Genomic DNA, 20151 nt, shown 5'->3' on the forward strand with positions numbered 1-20151 from the left:
ATTTATAGAGCGCTCTAATACCCGGAGGTGTCCTGGCGCTAGAAAGATAGACTGGTGTGACGGAGCGTGCTTACTGAGAGAAGAGCCATGTTTTTAGACCTCTTCTAAAGGCCATTAGGTTCTGGGTCTGTCTGAGCGCAAGTGGAAGTTTATTCCAGGCCTCAGCCGCCCCCAGAGAAAAGCTCCTGCCTCCCCAGCGAGCTTTTTTAATTCTGGGGACCTTAACCAGAGCCAGTTGTCCTGACCTCAAAGTTCTTGCTGGTTTATGCCAGCAGAACAGAGATTTCAAGTGCCTAGGTCCCGAGTCATGGAGGGCCTTGAAGACCATGCATACTGCCTTGAAAGTGATTCTTTTACGAATCGGCAGCCAATGTAGCTTAACCAGCTCCTGAGATACCGAGGCAAATTTGGGTGTGTCAGTGATTAGGCGGGCGGCTGCATTTTGCAGAAGTTGGAGTTTGTTCAGTATGCTCTGCTGGGCATTTAGCATCAGGCTGTTGCAATAGTCTAGGCGTGAGAGCACTAGACCAGTGACTATAGTTTTCCTGTGTTTCTTCTCAAGGTAGGGTAGAATTTTCCTGATGGTTTTAAGTATGAAGTGAAGGGAGGAGGAGAGGGCGCTCACCTGGGATTTAAAGGTCAGGGTGGGGTCCACCAGTATACCGAGATTTTTCACTTTGTCCACCGGTTCGGGGAGAGGTCCCATTTCGTCTGGCCACCATCTCGGGGACCAAAAGTTATCTCTGTCACCAAAGAGCAGAACCTCGGTCTTTGAGGAATTCAGTTTAAGGCAGCTTTGTGCCATCCAGCGGCCAACTTCAAGCATGCAGTTTCTGAATCTGTCGGCGGTGTTTTCTGTGTTGCCGGGATTGCATGTCTGGTTCGTGAGTGACAGGAGGGCTTAGGCTCCAGCAGTCTGATGAGTCAGGGCTGGGCTGAATAGGACCTTGGTTGAATAGGGAGTGAAAATTTCCTTTAACTTCCCTGAGCCCTCATAGAATAGAGAGTAGGGGGGAAGAGATTTCATTTCAGCTACCTAGGTCAGGTCTGCTTTCAACAATGCTGTCTCCACCTCCTGCCAGGAAGCTGCACCAGTGAGGACAGAACTGGTTTCGACCAGGTACAGACACTCTCTGCCTTCAGATAACAAATAAATTAGTAGTATAAATATTGGGGTCCAGACCTAAAGACCTTTTTTTTTTTTTGTAAGGATGCTGTGTTTTTTTTTAAAATCTGTTTATTGATTTTACGGTATACACAATAATCAGCAAATAACGCATTGCAATTGTACATCATGTGCTACTTCAAGCTTTGTTACTAACTAAACAACAAACCAAACAGCAGGTGCCGCTTCCGACATCTTCACAACAGAGCAATACTTCAGAGGGAGGGGAGATCAATAGCAATATAAGCAATGCAGTCAGCGTTGAAATAAAACGGGTAAATTAAAAAGCACAACAGTGCACACCGTATGGAGTAAGAGACTAGAAAGACCTGGTTATACAAACATTACACAGACACAAGCATTGACATGACCACGACATATATGGTGTAAAACTACAAATTTCTGAACCTCGGCTCTTACAGTAGGGGGATTCCTTACCAGCCACCCTGTCTTAGGACTAGACCGGCCCATACGCAGAGCCTTGATCTGTCGTGATGCTCGGGGAGTGTGACCTTCTGGTGGACCATTGTACAAACGGCTCCCATATGTCTTTAGGCCTGGATGTTGGTGGCATAGGTTCCCAGTATATCCCTGGTTGGGTGTGGCCGTATGTGACGTCTGATAACCATTCAGTAAAGGTGGGTATTCCTTTCCTGCCCCATTTAAGGGCAATCTGCCTACGCGCATATAGCAACAGCACCGGCGGGGTAGGGTATGCTGCACTAGCCCTAGAAGGTCCAGGTGTGGCGAAGGCACATCATTGCGCTCGACAATCTGGTTGACTGGCGTGAAAATGTCCGCCCAGTATTGGTCAAGCGACTGGCATTCCCACGCCATATGCAAGAATGAAGCAGGTTCATACGCACATCTCCAAAAGCGTTCATCCTCGTGCAGCTTCATTTTGTACAGAGTAATCGGGGTTCTGTAATAACGATGTAGAAATTTGAAATGAACAAGTCTAAATTCATAATTGGGGGATAATTCTGTCAATTGTTTGCAACAGTAGTTCCATTGCACAAGCTGTAATGCATCACACTTAGACCTGTACAGTAGGGGGAACATTTCTGCTGCAACACAGGGCCCTTTGTAGCTTCTTTTTTTTGTTGTAAAATCGTTGCTAGTTTCACACATTGCGGAGCTGGCTACACTATAAGCAATATATAAGAAATATATAAAGTTGTCAGAGGCTAAGCTTAGAAAATACACATAGACGTCATGGCAATGGAAAACCATAACATATACACACACACAGCATCACCGGTCATTATCACACGCTCTAAAACGTAATGACTCATCCCAGCACACTTCACAGCCCATCAAACACTTGCATCACACAACATCACTCCAAAAGGTTCTCATCACACATGCACCCACACACACTGATACGCCATCGCACAAACATGTAGTAATTGACATTTGCATGACTGCTGCACATTCTATGCTTTTTGTGTGTTTTCTGTTACTGCTTGTGGGCTAACAGGCATATGCTGTTTGTGTTAGCAATTACGAGCATTTGAGGAAATATTATATTGGCACTGCACATGCTGCACTGTGTGTATTAAAAGTGTGCCATTACTGTTTTATATATATGAATGAAGCTTGCACTGCTGTCGTAAGGGCTGTACGTGTTTTCATCTGCGGTAAAGCATGCACTGCCACCTGTGTTGTGAATTTTCCCTTATATCGTATTAAATTCTGCACTTTTCCTGTCCGTGCTGTTAGTGTGTTGCTTTACTGGTGATTAAAAAAAATCAATATAGAAAAGCCAATACAGTTGGCTTTGTCGTGGTATGTTAATATGCAGGTTTCTGAGCATTTGGAGCAATCGGGATGACGGTTCACACGTGTTTTTTTTAGTTATAATGAGTGTGATAGTTACCTTTATTCTGGTGTTTAGCAGTGTGCGGTCTGGTGGTTTGGAGTTCTGGTGTTTTGAAACGTGCTTACGATTACGCATTCATTTTGTCGTATTTTGGGTGTTCTAGTCTGGTGTTTAGATGTATGGTTAACACTTTGGAGGAGTCTATGATTCATCTTTTAGGAGTTTGAATGAGCATGTTAAGCATTATATGTGTTTCAGAGATTACAAACGGTGCATTCTGAAGCACTACACAAAACAATTTGTTTTTGTTGTTATGTTAGTGCTTTGAAGTGCTTCTCGAGCTTTTTTCTTTTTTATTTAATGTTTTTATTGAAAAAAAATTATCAGCGGACAGACATCTTAATTATACAGGCAAAAAAAAAAGAAAACACACCTAAGCACCCAATAAACAAAAAACAATCAGTCACAATAATACATTATACAAATACAACTTCAAGTACACCTGAATTTACACACTAAAGAAAAATACAAAATATAACATACTCATATCCAGTTTGCAATTGGTGCCCAAATTTTCAGACCCATCGTTCTCTTTCTCTTGTCCTTAGATTTATAAACCGCGGTCTCCAGATGGTATATGGATAGTAATCTGAATTGCCAGTTGGTAAATGTAGGAGAATCCACATCTATCCATTGTGTTGTGATGCAGAGCCGATAAACGGACATGCAAATAAAGATAAATCCAGCCTCTGCTACTTTACCCGGTCTAAGGAGATTTTCTTGGGAGCCTAAAATCACCAATTCAGGTGATAGTTGTACTTCATTATCTAAGCTATGTATCAAGAAATATTGGATATCCCGAATAAAATGGCATAATTTAGAGCATGAAAAAAATATATGAAGTGCATCCGCTGCCACTAGTCCGCACCGATTGCATTTATTGCCTCTCGGGAAGTTCCATTTTTCCATTTTTTCCGGAGTATAATATAAATTAAAAATAGACATAAAGTGCTGACTCTTCAGGGGACCATTAAATAAAACATTCATAGATAACTCAATTATTCTATCAAGCTTTATTGAGGGCGATCCTAATTTATTTTGCCACCTAGTCTCCCATACCGATAAATCATCCTCTGTTTTCTCTAAAAGCAATTGATATAACGTCCCCAACTTCGATCTTTTTTTAATTGCTTCCAAGAGTTCTATCCTATTAAATGCAATCAAATCATATGCTATCTTCTGCTCCAAAAAACTACATACCTGCAAATATTTAAAGAAATCCAAGCGAGGTACTTTAAATTTAGTCTGTAAATAGTCAAAGGTGACTATCTGCTCCCCTTGAAAGAGATCTCCCAGCCTACCAATTCCGGACCGCTCCCATTTCCTCATCACATGATCCCTAAATACCGCTGGAAAAAGGAGACAATTGTAAAGAGGTGTATAAAAGTTTGAATTATAACATAACCCTATTCTCCTCTTTATCTTCCTCCAAATTTTGAATGCTGCTATCACTATCTTAAACCTTGTTTTTTTATAATAACTTGGTTCAATTATGTGAACTAAACATTGCTTCGCCTCTATGCCCATCACCATCTCGTATATGGACAGTGTGGCAAATTCTTCCGTTGGATCTTCCTGAAAGAATAAAGGTCCCATATATTTCAAAAGAGATACCCAGTGGTACAGGCGAAAATTAGGCACACTCCAGCCTCCTTTCAGCCTCGGTAGCATGCACCATTTGAGTGCTCTCCTCGTTCTATGATAATTCCATAAGAACCTAGAGCACATTATTTCAATACGAGAAAAAAACACATTTGGGATAAGTGGAGGAATAGTGAGGAAAATATATAGAAATTTGGGAAAAATGAGCATCTTTAAAACATTAGTATGTCCGTATAATGATAGATGTATATTGTTATTCCTTTCTAATGTCCGATTTTCAGAGGCAATAGTTGGATACTGTCAGGTTCCTGTCGCGCCTCGCTGGGGACAAAGGATACAGACGGGGAACAAACTACAAGTCCCAGAAAGCTCAGCGATATAGGAGGCGGGGTATAAATTGAACGCCACTTCCGCCATCCGGTGTCGGATATTTTGGATGGTGACCGTCAGTGTTCGTATCGACTCTTCGTTTATGGAGCAAGTTTATCGACTCGTGTTCCGGCTTTGTAGTTCTTCCTGGTCCTCTGATGGCAAGCCTTGCTAATGGCAAGCCTTGCTAATGGCTATTGCGGAGGACAGACGTTCTGGTGCTCTGATTACCTTTCGCGTGTCTCCGTTGGCGAGCCTCCTTGCATCGGCTCTTGCGGAGGACACGCTTGCTAAACACCTGTTCGGAGTTCATTCCGAATTTGTTTCCTCCGTTGGCGAGCCTTCTTGCAACGGCTATTGCGGAGGATTCCAGACGTAGTCCCAGGTTGGGACGAATTGTTTTGTTTCATTACCCTTACCGAACAACTATCCAGGTAATCCTTGGTTTTCCTTATCTTTGGGTGACGTAACCCTTGTATCGTTTCAGGGAGAAACTGTGTACTTGCCTTATTGGTTTAAAGCTCTCCTACGCCCCTTCAAGGCTCTTTGGGAAAGAGATTAGGGAATGTAGTATCTTTTTCGTTAATAGCATAGATCTGTTATTACCTGGGTTTTATGGGTTGTTACAATAGTAAGGTTTGTGTTTACAGGGGAAGACAGACACGAGCTGAACTTATATGTTCTCAGTAGAAGAGAAGTATCTTCTGAGTTTTCGCAGTCTGCTTTCAAGTTACAGGTATAAAAACTGTGTTGTCTTGTTGATATTCATGACCATAGTGCTAGGAGATCATTCATTAGAATTGATACCAATCATTGTGTATTCTGTCTCCACAGCTCTCCCTCCCCGCAGTCCCCTCCCTTTCCTTCCTGTTTTGCCCTCACCTGATCCTTCCCTAGCCCACGGCTATAACAGCAATCGGGGCTTGGATAGATCTGGAGGTGGCCTATTAATACCACAAGCTGATTCTGAGGACGGCGAGGATAACAGATCCAAATTTAGATGTACTATCTCTTCTACCTTAGGAGAGATTTTGATACCCAGATAGACAGCATCTGTTTCAAATACCATATCACTGGGACGGCCTGCTTCTGAATGAATCAGTTGAGTTTTATTGATGTTTAGTTTATATCCTGAATACTTCCCAAAGTATTCCGCATCAGAGATTATTCCGGGGAGGGCAGTTCTTATATTAGACGTAGTAATGGCGATATAATCCGCGTATGCCAGCACCTTATATGGTTTATTAGATATCATAACAGGGTCTATTTTGGGATTATTTCCTAGGTACTTTAGAAATGGATCTATGTATAGGGCAAACAGCAAAGGGGAACAAGGACAACCTTGTCTCGTTCCCCTACCTATTGTGATATTACCGGATAATGTACCAGAAATACGGATAGCAGCCCTTGGCCGTGCATATAAAGCCTGCACTGAGGTGATAAATTCTTTTGGGAATCACTTCCATGCCACTACTGTCCACAAAAAACGCCATGTAAACCTGTCAAATGCTTTTTCTGTATCTAACAGGGCTACCGCCACGGGGGAATTTGTGACCTGTGACCAGTCGAGCATGGAAATGATCCTTTTGACATGATCTGTTGTGTCTCTCTGTTTAATAAACCTGTGTTGATTTTTTGAGACCAGGCTCGGCATAATATCATTAAGCCTGTTAGCAAGCAGCTTGGAGTAGATCTTACTGTCGGTGTTTAATAAAGAGATAGGTCTATAAGACCCCATTTCCGTGTCTTTTTTACCTTTATTTAAGAATACTACAATTATTGCCTCCATCCAAGAGTCAGGAGGATTACCTATGAAAGCTTGTTGAAAGACTTCCAGAAGTCCAAATTCCAGTATATTCCTGAAGGTTCGGTAGAATTCCAATGGAATATTATCGGGCCCCATCACCTTGCCTAATGCCAGACCTAATAAAGCACACTCAATTTCTTCCCCTACTATGGGAGCAGACAATAGAGCTTTCTGCACATCCGAAAGTTCTTGAGACTGTATATCCTTCAGAAAATCCCCTTCTTCCTGCCGTGAGGGTGCTACCTCAGTTGCACTATACAAAGATTGATAGAAGCTGCGGAGGACTTCTAGAACCCCCTCCTTTGTGTCTTGTAATACCCCATTTAGATCAGTGATTTTGGCAATGTCAGTAAAAACGGCCTTCTGCCTAAGTCTAATAGCCAAAGTCCGACCCGTCCTCTCGCTGAATTCATAAGAATCCTCTCTATGCTGTAGATATTTCTGCGCTATTTGGTCGGCTACATTAGCATAAGCTGACGCTCTTTTTGTCGTAAGATCTCTCTGAGCAGTGCTTGAATCCAAACCCTGCCTGATAATATCGGCTAACTTCCGCTCCGCTAGTATGACAGCATCAAAGTCCCTTTTATGTTTAGCCCGTATTTTATTTCGTTTGGTGTTCGAAAACCATAAGGCTTCTCCCCTTACAATGGATTTAAAACTGTCCTAGACCACTTTAATCGAGGCTGTTCCTTTATTAAAAGCAAAAAATTCCTGTATATTCCTGGTCATAAACGAAACGTATTCATCATCCAGAAGGAGGCTCCGATCAAACGTCCAGGCTCGATTCCCTGTTTTGTGCTGGGAACCTATCATCAAATCAAACATTAAAGGATTGTGGGCGGAGATAATTTTTGGCTGAATATGCATATCTATCCTACCTAAAAGTGAAGAGGAGAGAAAAAAATAATCTAACCGAACAAATTTTGCACGAGGAGAAGAAAAAAAGTAAAGCCTGGATCACCTGGATGTAAAAGATTCCAGACATCAAACAGCTCATGATCTAAACACAAACCACGTAATGATGAGAATACCTGCTTCTTCCTACCTAAGTAAGGAGCTCTCTTTCTAATATCAACCTGAGCATCAATGTGTATATTCAGGTCCCCGCATAGTAACAATGGTTGAGGCCATTGCGCTAATTCAATATTGAGATAATTCATAAGTTCCGAGTCATCCAGATTGGGACCATATATATTAAAAATAGTAAACCTAAAAGAACGCATCTTCAACTCACTTATTGCCCAACGGCCCCATTTATCTTCTGCCTTTTTTACACAGAGACCCAGGTAACGTCTCAGGAGGATAGCCACCCCTTGTTTAATCCCAGTCTGTCTAGAACAGGCAATTAACTCCAGACCTAAGGTCTTTAAACATCCCTAATGACCCACAAAATATGAGTTTCTTGTAAACATACCAAAGTCGATATATGTAATATCTGTATAAGTCTGGCTAAAATTTTTCCTTTTTTTGGTTCATTAAGTCCACATACGTTCAGAGTGCACACCTTTACTTTCTTATCCATTTTCAAAGAGTAAAACACCTTTCGAAAAATCATTACGTCAGAGGAAAAACAACACAAAAGAAACTCAATATAGTCATAACACTTTTTAAAGATACAACATTACTTAATTGCCTCTGATCACAACACCACCATACCAGTTGTACCAATAGTATCTTTACTGCCGCTGATTTTACACCCCCCCAACACCCACACCCAGACCCCACCACCAAACCCTCTCCCTCCCCCCCGACCCCTTGACCCTCCCCCACCCCCATCCCCACTCGCCCACCCAAACCGCCTTAAGAGGCCCAGGGGCTATGAGTCCCTGTTTTAATGGAGTGCAGTGTCCCCCGACTCAAGGGTGGGGAAGAGTAAACTAAACCTTGACGGCGACATTCATTGTTTGGGAAAATTCAAAATTAGCATTGTAATTTAATTACAGGGACCCCAAAAATTCTTTCGCCTCAATCTCCGATAGAAAAAATGTTGTCTGACCCTTAACAGTAACCTTAAGTTTTGCAGGATACTGCAAGAAGGCAGAGGCACTTTACTCTGAAACCCTGTTATTGTTGACGGAGATGCCATCGTTTGCTGACTGTCAACTGACAAAAATCAGGTCTGACAAAAAAGTTACAATCTTTAGCAGAACGCCTTTTATCTGGTCTGGCACGAGAATATATAGCCTCCCTTGCTAGAAAATTATTAAAAGATACAAGAATAGCTCTCGGATAGTCTTCTTCTCCTTGGCTAGGTTTCCTGATTACAAACGGAAACTTATGTGCACGTTGAACTTCCTTTGACCAGTCCCAGAGAGTCAATTCAGGAAAAGCTTCAGTTAGTAACTCACAGATAAATTTCTGAGGGTCTGCTCCCTCTTTATTCCCCGGAATACCTAAAAAGCGCAGATTATTCCTTCGTGCCTGGTTCTCTAACTCGGAGAGTTTATGACTGAGATCATACCGGTGTGCTCTAACAGCAATCAACTCCGATTTATATAGTGCAGCATCATCCTCTAAAGCAGAGATTCTGGCTTCTGTCACTCTTACAGCTGTATCAGAGCAAACTTTTATCACACGGCGTACTGCATTCTTAACTTTACTGCAGGTAGCCTGAGTACGCGCGTTTTCCACTTTAATTTCAGTCTTATGATTCATCATTGTCGTGTAAATTGCCGCCAAAGTGCTTCTCGAGCTTTTGTCTATTGATTTTCCGGTGCTTCACCCAATTGCCCCCTCTCAACCTGACAATGCCTGCAGGTGCAGCTGTTAACCCTAGTCCTAGGTCTGTCTGTTGGACAGCTGTGGGTCCTCCTCTGCCCTAGGCTAGGCTTCCAACGAGGCCCTGGGGCGCCACTACGTCTCCAGACCCCAGACAGTGGGCAAGCACGGGGTCTGCATCATGCAAGGGAGCAAGCATTGCTTCTCAGCGTAACGGCTTACGCGATCTCCACGGAGGGGATTAGGCATATGACAGAGGTCCGTTCTCACAGCCCTGCCTCCAGCGCTCTTCACAGTCTCAGAACTGATTCCGTACGCTGAAACAATGAACGGTGTTTGCTTGTTGAAGGTGATGTCTGACGTGAGATGCATCTAGAACAAGAAAATCAACTTAATAATTCCATTTACTAACTTATTCCAGTCAACTGGTGATCTAGCATTGCTGCCTTCTTGAAGCCATTTTTAGCTGGATTTCAGGCCCACCTTCCCACTATGTCACCAATGGAAGAAGGAACCTTGTCCTTTAAACAATGGCAGCAGCAACCCCTTCAGGCATGTCAGGCATCCCTCTACCTCCCTTCCTCCGGCTGCTTCTGTATGATGCTGAGTACAACATTTACCACCAATCCCCTGCCCTATAAGGCTGCACCTTTGAGTGGAAGGAACAAAGCAACCAGCCTAGGCATGAGAGGGTTCATCTTACTGCAGCAAGGCTTATTTTTTCCATCTCTACACCAATATCTAAAATGTGCTTGAAAGTTTGTGAATCAAGTCTGTGAGCATACAGGGTTTCTTACTCTTTGAAATTCGAGTGCAGGTCTCATTAAGACCTGATTCTAATTTTTTTTCACACTTGTGCTTCAAAATGCTATGTTTGGATGCCCCTTTTTTTCAACAATTTGCAGTGAATATGTGGTGTAAAACCCACTATTTGAATCCATTGTTTTCAAAATTTTCATGCAGGGGGAGAACCTTCCTACACCTTCCTTTTGCAGTTCAGGCTCGCTCGCTTCGCTCGTTCGCTTATTACATTAGGGTACAACATTTTTCCCCCACCGCTTTCAAAAACCACCAGCCACCACTGATTTTTACCCCTACACTATCCAACGCTTTCCTTATTGTTACAATATGTGGAGTAAGTATATATATATATTAATTTATATGTAGATGTTTAATTAATTTTAAAATTATATGTATTAGTTATTTATTAAATATGTTTTAGTGTTTATATCTATCATTTTTTTCATTTATTTTTTTACTTTTTTTTACATTATTATTAAAACATTTTAAATAAACAATCTATATTTTTGACAATATTTTTTTCGATAATTTTGTACTTACCAATATGTAGATAGGACTTCGATATTTTTTACATCGATATTTCTGTGTTGATATTTTTGTAGGTCGATTTATTGTCCGTCGATATTCTGTCAGACATTCCATTCTTACGTGAACACCGTAAAACGCATATGTGGTTCTGGTGTATCATCCTAAAATGTTTTGTACTTTACCCATTTAAGTTGTGCATAAACCTCACCTCAAGCTTTATTAACAGAACAAACATGGCTACATATGTAAGAGAATGAAGAAAAAAACTAAGGAATAAGAAAATCAAATCTGTAACAAAACAAACAATGAGAACAATGTGTACGTGCTGGCATTTCGAACACACACCAGATGGTTTAATATATGTCTGTTAGTACTAATGAAGTGAAACAGATGGTATATCAATATATTAAGATAGTGGCAACGATGTTCTTCCCCATAAAGGCTGAAGTGCTGCGGCTATCACTATTCTAAATGGGTGAGCACATGATCAGTTTTCAATGGCTCCCAGCCTCCCACTTAACAAGAGAATCTCATCTAAAGCCAAGTGCCTCTGTCATAAAATCATTAATGGCAGGGGCCCTGAATATCTGTCCTTTTGGGACAGCCCTATCGTCCTTTGTGCAAACATAGATCGACTGGCGCTAACTTAGCAGTGGTACCCCATGTAACCAGAGCACTCTTTTGGTCTCCAAGCAGCAAACATGTTGAATTCCCTGCCGACCCACCTGAGGATGGAACCACCTCAGGTGATCTTTTGTAAGAGGCTTAAAACCTGGCTGTTTTGTTTATCTAAGGGTAGCTTTGGGTTGTTTGTCTCTTGTTTATCCCATGCTTTTCTTAGTATAGTGCCCTCAGCTGTAGAAGAGATTCTGTACCTAGCGCGAGACACACGGCAGGGTGTAACCATTGTGCTTTTTTGAGACTCATTATTATTATTCAGGAAAGGTCAATAAAAATAAATCAAGAAAACAATGAGTGTAAACAAGCAGTATCATCAAGCATAGGACCAATACAAGCTGTGGTCTGCTGTTGCTAATTGGCAGTTTGTCAAGGCAAAGAGGTAACACGTCCCACAGCAAGATGTTTTTCTATTACCTGGGGTTTGGACATCTGACGTGGTCAGCTGGCATCTCACGTGATGTGAAAATATGATGCCCCGGTGGTGGTGCTGGGAATTATAATAAAGGTCCTAGTGATCAGGTTCACGTATGTATAACACTAGTGTACTCCGTAGTGCCAGCGGTTTTGAAGACTGAGACCCTAGTGATGAGTACATTTTAGGCCATATTTATAATGTTTTATTTTTATGCAGAAAACGTTCAAAAAGAAAAAAAAACAAATTAGGGTAAAAAAGGGTGTTTTATTCATAAACCTATGGTAAAGAAAAAGGTGTCTGCCCCAATAAAACATGCAATCATCATAAGGGGGTGATTAATGTAAAGCAACTGTTTCCTTATTTATACTTATTTTACTCTGTTTATTTTACTAGACATATACACTTAACTCCTGTAGGTGAAAACAAATGACCTTGGTCCTTTAAAGCCAAATAAACGATCACTGCACTGTAAGGAAACGAGAGGCCTCCAGTAGAGAAAGACTACTCAGAATTAGTGAGCAAATGGAAATGGGGAAAACCACATTCATTTTTTAACATAGTAGGGAACATTTTAAAGACAAGTGGGCTCCGTTCTCGGGTTCTCTAGCCGCAAATATTTTCAGGTTCTGAAGCATGCAGATCATGAGCCATCCTGAATAGCCACACAGCATACGCAACACAACTTAACAGAATGACACTGTTAAACAGTCCCATCATGGCCAACATACCTGAAAGGTATCGATAGATAGGTAAGTCTGGTGTCTACAAGGTGGTGCTTGCAGAGGAAGGGATTACTTTGGGGATCTTTACAATTTGACTGAGATGGTATATTTGTTCTACGACAGCCACCGATGAGAGCAAGTGTATAAATAGGTGTTCTGACATGGTTTTTGGCTCTATTTCGGAGTGATGATGACTTTAAGCTTGCTAACATCTATAATCTGTATTCTTACCTTGTGTTGGCCCTTTTAAGCCCTTTCTTCCAGACCTAGAAGAGGATAGCTGCTTTATATGATGATAGATCCCTTATTCTTGACTCTAATCCATCTATTGCCTATTGGCTTTGACATAATTATGTTTCCTTTCATCATCCTGCCTATAGTAGAGGGTGGATCCTGTAGTCCTGACTTTATATTACATATTGGTATGGTTTGTGTAGGTACTCTGACAGAGTTATGTGTTATTTCATCCTTCTCAGGCCTACAAGGCCCAGAACTAGAGAGACTCCATTTTGGTTTCTATCCCTGCAGAACTGAGATGCTTGCAGGGTAAAGGTAATATTTTAGTTTTGAGCTGTTGTTCACTTGGAGAGAACCGGTCTGGGCCAGCCCTTATCGGTAGGCTGTATTATTCTCTGTGTGGAAGACACCACAAAAGGCCGGCTGGCTGGGTGTGTGTCCTTGACGCGGAGTGGTGCAGAGATCTGATGGGCGGCGGGCTGATGGCTGGAACTTTCCATGAGGAGACAGCATTCCATATTAGTGAAGTGCAGAGGCGGAGTCAGTGAGTTGAGTTGGAGAAGCAGAAAGAGTTTGAGCTGGAAGGAGTTGAGTTGAATTGGAGCAGAGGAGAGGAGTGCAGTTGCAGGAGGAGAAGAGACAGAAGAAGCTTGGAACAGAGAGAAGACAGACAGACAGTCAGTGAGCTGGAACTGAAGGAAGCAGTCAGAAGCAGTTACTTATCAGGAGGAGTTGTGAACAGCTGGAGTCTGAAGTAATGCCTTTTGGAAGAGACTGAAGTTATATCGTGGATTAATCTGTGGGAGCAGCTGGAGTGAATTGGACATTGGCACGGAGACAATCAGACAGAGTGAAGAAGCTAGTGGAGCGAACGGTTATCAGAGCGGCAGAAACAATTAGACTGAAGTTGGAAGGTGGAGAGAGTTCGTGGGGGAGAGGAATCCAGTGCAGAGTGATCAGCGCAGATGTGTGTCCAAGAGTGCAGGAGAGGATCTAAGACGAGCTAAGGCACAGACGAGAGAGGAGCCCAGATGACAGCTAGAGCAAGACCCCACACTCCTTAGGTGATATTGTTCTTTAATATTTAAATATTAACCTTGTCCCTATGATACATCTAATCCTTTTTCTTTCAGCGGTGTGCAGTCTATTTACAGTTCCTGTTAGTTACATGTGGATGTGGTATATTAATAGAGCCTTACAGAGATCCCACTGATCTGTGTATGTGTCTATTCCCATTTTATTGTTATTGTAATAAAGATACCCCAGTTCTTAGTGAACTAGCATTTGCCTCGTATTCTTGTTCAATCAGGGTAACCTGTTCTTCTAGTCAGGCATTGTTTTCATGAACGGATGTAATTCCCGGTCAGGTAAGAAGTGACTGAGCAATGAGGGAGAGAGGGACCCCTCGATGTGAAGAATAGATTTCACATCCTCTAATTTGGTAAGTTGTTGTGTGATCCATAATATTGTAGTATCATATCCCTAGTAGCCAATGAGAGATTCCTTCCAAGGGAATTCATAGGAAAGTGATCGTCGTTGTGTAGCGGCGTTAATGAGAGCACCTGGGGGATACGGTGTGTAGATCCGCCGGATTGCGGATCGGGCTGGGTGTAACCAGTGTGTAATGGTAAATAATCAGAACTGCCCCAGGGTAGGTTAGTCTGGACCCATGTGGTCACGAGACTATGAGGTATGAGTGTGGTGTAGGGCATGGACGTCCTTAGTAATCAGTGAGTATTCCTAGTAATCCCTATAGATTTAGTGGTGTTTCTGATGATATGAGCTTGTATATTGCGAGTTCCCCATCCTCAGGTAGGTACCCAGGTGCCTGGACAGATGGGTCCTGAGGAGGGAGGTGGTTACGTTCCGGTTGGGTTGGAGGTGCTCTGAGGAGCTGATCCTATCTGGTCCGAGAATCCATCTGTTACATCTGGCGTCAAGAACTGTTTACGTAGCCTGTGTGCGCTGTATTGTTTTTATTGCAGTACATCATGGCATTTGACTTATGCAGGGTGGAAGACATGCTTATCGTCTTGGTGTTTGAACTGTCAGGCTTGAAGGGTGACATTACATGAGGGAGCCAATTCCATCTTGGTGTTGATGCAGTTGTACCTATGTGTGTGAAAAATGCTTTTAAATTGCCCATTAAATTGCTTGCTGCATTTGCTTATGCTGCGCAATGTGAAATGTATTCAATGTAATATGACTTGTGGAGTTCCTTGTAAATAGCTCCTTGTAAATATGGCTTGTGAATAGCGCCATGTGGTTATGGCTTGTACAGTGCATGTTATCATTGCGTTAGGCAGGAGAGAGCTGGATCTCTTTCAAATGCTTGGAGAAAATGTTTTGTAGATGTGCGCACGTGTTATCTGAAAACGTGGAGAGATGAGTTTTTGAATTTCCCATGTACTGCAGACATTGGGGAATGATTGTGTTTGAGCTGCCAAAGGGTTAATATCTTGGATTGAGACAGCAGTATTTATTTTAACATGCTGTTTAACATGCATGGTTATGTGAGCTGACACTAAAAGTCAGTGACTGTTTAGATTAATGATGGTTTGATTTAACTTTTTGATTAGTTGCAGGTTCGCCTATGTGCTTTGTCAGCTTGCTGACAGAATGGTAACATCTTGCATGGAGGAAAAAAGCAGTGTTCATTTAACATTCTATTTGAAATGCGTCCACGAGTTTGTGTGGGTTTGCCTTTGAACACATGATTTAATGTGTCTGACTCGGAGGTCGGAAAGTTATAAATCAACCAGTCGGATTGAGATAAGGGTTTTCAGCTGTGGATGGTAGACAATCCAGTGTTTTAGAATTAGTGCTTTAACGGTTGTGAAGAACAAAATAAAACAGACCCATCATAGAATATGCTTTCATTAGTGAAATGCAACCGTGTGCTTTTAAAAAAGAAATGTTCTAGTAAATATAAATTATTAATTTACCTGACGCAAGCTGCCCTTTAGAACAGCGTGTGAAAGTTAACCCACTCAGATTGAAATAAAAATGGCTATCTGACACAATGAATCTGGCCCTTTTAATAGGTAGAATAGAAAAGCTTGCACACTAAATTATGAATTCTTGGTTATGCCCCTTGTTTAAATTGCACATGTTATTTAAAAAAAAAAATGAAATGTGTCTGCATGCAATGTTGTTCTAATATTTTTCCTTTTCAGCAAGTAGCAGTCTAGCATGTGACTATGTTACAGAACAATGTGCTTTTTACCACGTTTAAATCTGCTTCAGTTAGTTAGAATTCATGGTCAGTGTTTCTGGCCTGGGAACGGCTGTATGTTTTCAGTTACAAAAATTTGTTTTGACCTTGGCTGATATGAGTCAGGCATCTGTTCGCCGCTCAGAGTTTAGAAAGGGTGGAGGCCCCGTGGGTGACTTCTGAGAGCAGAGAGAGCCAGCTTGTTATTCTTGGCTATGTTACAATTTCTTTCCGCGGAGAAATGTTTATATAAGGGGGGGGTCAAGTTGCTCTTCCTTACAGTCGGCGCAGACAGCGTCATTGACTTCAGATAAGGGATGCTTGCACATACAGAATAATTGCCAGACTCTTGGCCCTTGGAGTTAGATAAATACAGTAGGCCCAGGAAGCTTCCCTGACTAGAGATTAGAGATGCTTAAACAGAATAATTGGCAGGAGCTTTGCTCCTGCAATGAGATCAGTATTTGGCAGTGATTCAAAATGACATCGCAGTGTAGCCCGGCTCCTGCTTATTTTGGTTGGAGCTGATTCAAAACTCTGAGCGCGAACATCTTTCTAGAGGGAGGGTCTGTTTCTCAGAGGAGTGAGGAGTAGCTAGGCCCCAGCCCTTCTGGCTGTGTATGACAAACTTAGATTTTGCCCAAACAAATTTAAAGAATATGGTATAGGTAGACTGTTTAAATCATTCCTTAGATTTAGAAGAATTCTTTTCATGAATTAGGAGGTTTCTTTCGAAAATAAAAAGCACTTGGGGTGCTTTTTAAATGGAAAATGTGTTTTTGCAAGATTGATGATGCGTGTTTCTCGTTTCAGATGGCTTTATCGTGTGGGGGCCCTGGATGAGTGTGATTTTCTTATTTTGGAGTGATGTGTTTTTTGTTTTCGGAGTGAATGCCCCCAACCCCCAAAACCCCTGAGGCTGAATCCAGGATTAGAGGCAGACATACCAGGCTGAATCCAGGATTAGAAGCAGATGTACCAGGCTGACCAGACTGGAGGGTGTGTGTACTTGGCACCGGATACAGATGAAGATGGAGAATCATGGCCTACAAAAATAAACTGTCTTTCTATGAAGAAACCAACTACAGAAATGAACTTTCTAATAGTGACAATTTACATTATAATTGACAGTTGGCTGCCTCAGCAGTCAGGTTCAAATTCCATATACTTAATTTTTGAAAACATTTTCATTGACCTGAAATGTAATTCCTTGGCCTGTATTCTTGAGCCTTGCATTTTTTCCCATGTTTCTATTTCAGATGGACATTATGCCACTTTTGCAGTTACCATATACAGGCCCCACTTGAAAAAAAATGTGTTCTCAGTCCTGTTCATGGTTTTGATGTTTCAGTTTAAAAGATGCAGTGCCACATTAATGCAATGATTCATATATATTTTGCTTTTAGTATGCTACGCTATTTCATTATTGATACACTTGTTTATCTTTCACCTATTTCATAGTTTTCCTGTTTTCTGCAAAACAGTCTTGTCACTGGAAAGAAAGTAATGTTTTAAATGATGGTGCACACATGTGTTCCACAGCATGATACAGAGGAACTAGGTGCAAACTGTTTTCTGAGTTAGATGACTTGTGACCTTTACCTATTGCCTTTGGCATGGTTCAAATTTAAGTCTATGATCTTTTAGGAAAAAATGTATACACCACACTTAGATAATTTTCTTTGACTTATTGCTTGATATGCACAGTGCTACACCAGCTATTTTGTAGGAATGGGGTTATCCTTATTTTCCTGTTATTACACTTTCACTTTGATTCATCAACTCTTAATTAGAACAGTGGGATTAGTTCCAAGGGTGGTCACCCTAGACTTTAAGTTGTCCTGGGAGGTGTGTCTTTTAGTCAGGTTATGTCCTACATCTATTAGTAATAGTTGCCCAGACCTTGAGGACCCTTTGTTATGTTTATTTGTCAGATTTTACCAAATCCTTTCTTAAGTTGACCGAAGTAGGGAGGCCCCATTTAGGCCCTTTGTTGATTTCATTCCACAAACATGTCCCTACACCGATAGATTTAATGAATTATCATTAGAAGTTGAGGCACATTTAGTTCAAGGGTGCTTTGGTTAGTTTCTGTTGTTATCAGATCAATCTTAGTTACATTTCAGCATTCAGTTCAAGGGTGCTTTAGTTAGTTTCTGTTGTTATCAGATCAATCTTAGTTACATTTCAGCATTCAGGTCAAGGGTGCTTTGATTTGTTTTCAGTTGCTTGTTAGACATCAAGTTTTAGGTGGTATTTCCTTAAGTTGTCATTTATTTTAGAGAGTCTTTTGGTTTTTGGTTTTGTTGATAGATTATGTTGATGTTTGTTTATTAGTTTGTTGTTGTTTACAGATGTTCGCAAGTTAAAGTCAAGGGTGCAGTGTTCTGACATGGTTTTTGGCTCTATTTCGGAGTGATGATGACTTTAAGCTTGCTAACATCTATAATCTGTATTCATACCTTGTGTTGGCCCTTTTAAGCCCTTTCTTCCAGACCTAGAAGAGGATAGCTGCTTTATATGATGATAGATCCCTTATTCTTGACTCCAATCCATCTATTGCCTATTGGCTTTGACATAATTATGTGTCCTTTCATCATCCTGCCGATAGTAGAGGGTGGATCCTGTAGTCCTGACTTTATATTACATATTGGTATGGTTTGTGTAGGTACTCTGACAGAGTTATGTGTTATTTCATCCTTCTCAGGCCTACAAGGCCCAGAACTAGAGAGACTCCATTTTGCTTTCTATCCCTGCAGAACTGAGATGCTTGCAGGGTAAAGGTAATATTTTAGTTTTGAGCTGTTGTTCACTTGGAGAGAACCGGTCTGGGCCAGCCCTTATCGGTAGGCTGTATTATTCTCTGTGTGGAAGACACCACAAAAGGCCGGCCGGCTGGGTGTGTGTCCTTGACGCGGAGTGGTGCAGAGATCTGATGGGCGGCGGGCTGATGGCTGGAACTTTCCATGAGGAGACAGCATTTCATATTAGTGAAGTGCAGAGGCGGAGTCAGTGAGTTGAGTTGGAGGAGCAGAAAGAGTTTGAGCTGGAAGGAGTTGAGTTGAATTGGAGCAGAGGAGAGGAGTGCAGTTGCAGGAGGAGAAGAGACAGAAGATGCTTGGAACAGAGAGAAGACAGACAGACAGTCAGTGAGCTGGAACTGAAGGAAGCAGTCAGAAGCAGTTACTTATCAGGAGGAGTTGTGAACAGCTGGAGTCTGAAGTAATGCCTTTTGGAAGAGACTGAAGTTATATCGTGGATTAATCTGTGGGAGCAGCTGGAGTGAATTGGACATTGGCACGGAGACAATCAGACAGAGTGAAGAAGCTAGTGGAGCGAACGGTTATCAGAGCGGCAGAAACAATTAGACTGAAGTTGGAAGGTGGAGAGAGTTCGTGGGGGAGAGGAATCCAGTGCAGAGTGATCAGCGCAGATGTGTGTCCAAGAGTGCAGGAGAGGATCTAAGACGAGCTAAGGCACAGACGAGAGAGGAGCCCAGATGACAGCTAGAGCAAGACCCCACACTCCTTAGGTGATATTGTTCTTTAATCTTTAAATATTAACCTTGCCCCTATGATATGTCTAATCCTTTTTCTTTCAGCGGTGTGCAGTCTATTTACAGTTCCTGTTAGTTACATGTGGATGTGGTATATTAATAGAGCTTTACAGAGACCCCGCAGATGTGTATATGTGTCTATTCCCATTTTATTGTTATTGTAATAAAGATACCCCAGTTCTTAGTGAAACAGCATGTGCCTCGTATTCTTGTTCAATCAGGGTAACCTGTTCTTCTAGTCAGGCATTGTTTTCATGAACGGATGTAATTCCCGGTCAGGTAAGAAGTGACTGAGCAATGAGGGAGAGAGGGACCCCTCGATGTGAAGAATAGATTTCACATCCTCTAATTTGGTAAGTTGTTGTGTGATCCATAATATTGTAGTATCATATCGCTAGTAGCCAATGAGAGATTCCTTCCAAGGGAATTCATAGGAAAGTGATCGTCGTTGTGT

The 20151-nt window shown here is 41.8% G+C and overlaps 1 protein-coding gene across 1 annotated transcript in view; it reads right to left on the reverse strand.

Annotated features, from left to right (window-relative positions):
• The window catches only part of DCDC2C (doublecortin domain containing 2C), a 903210-nt gene that overhangs the window by 252251 nt on the left and 630808 nt on the right, over positions 1–20151 (reverse strand). The gene's annotated exons all lie outside the window — the stretch shown is intronic.

The sequence above is a fragment of the Lissotriton vulgaris genome, chromosome 6 (genome assembly GCF_964263255.1).
Source record: "Lissotriton vulgaris chromosome 6, aLisVul1.2, whole genome shotgun sequence".
Taxonomy (NCBI): domain Eukaryota; kingdom Metazoa; phylum Chordata; class Amphibia; order Caudata; family Salamandridae; genus Lissotriton; species Lissotriton vulgaris.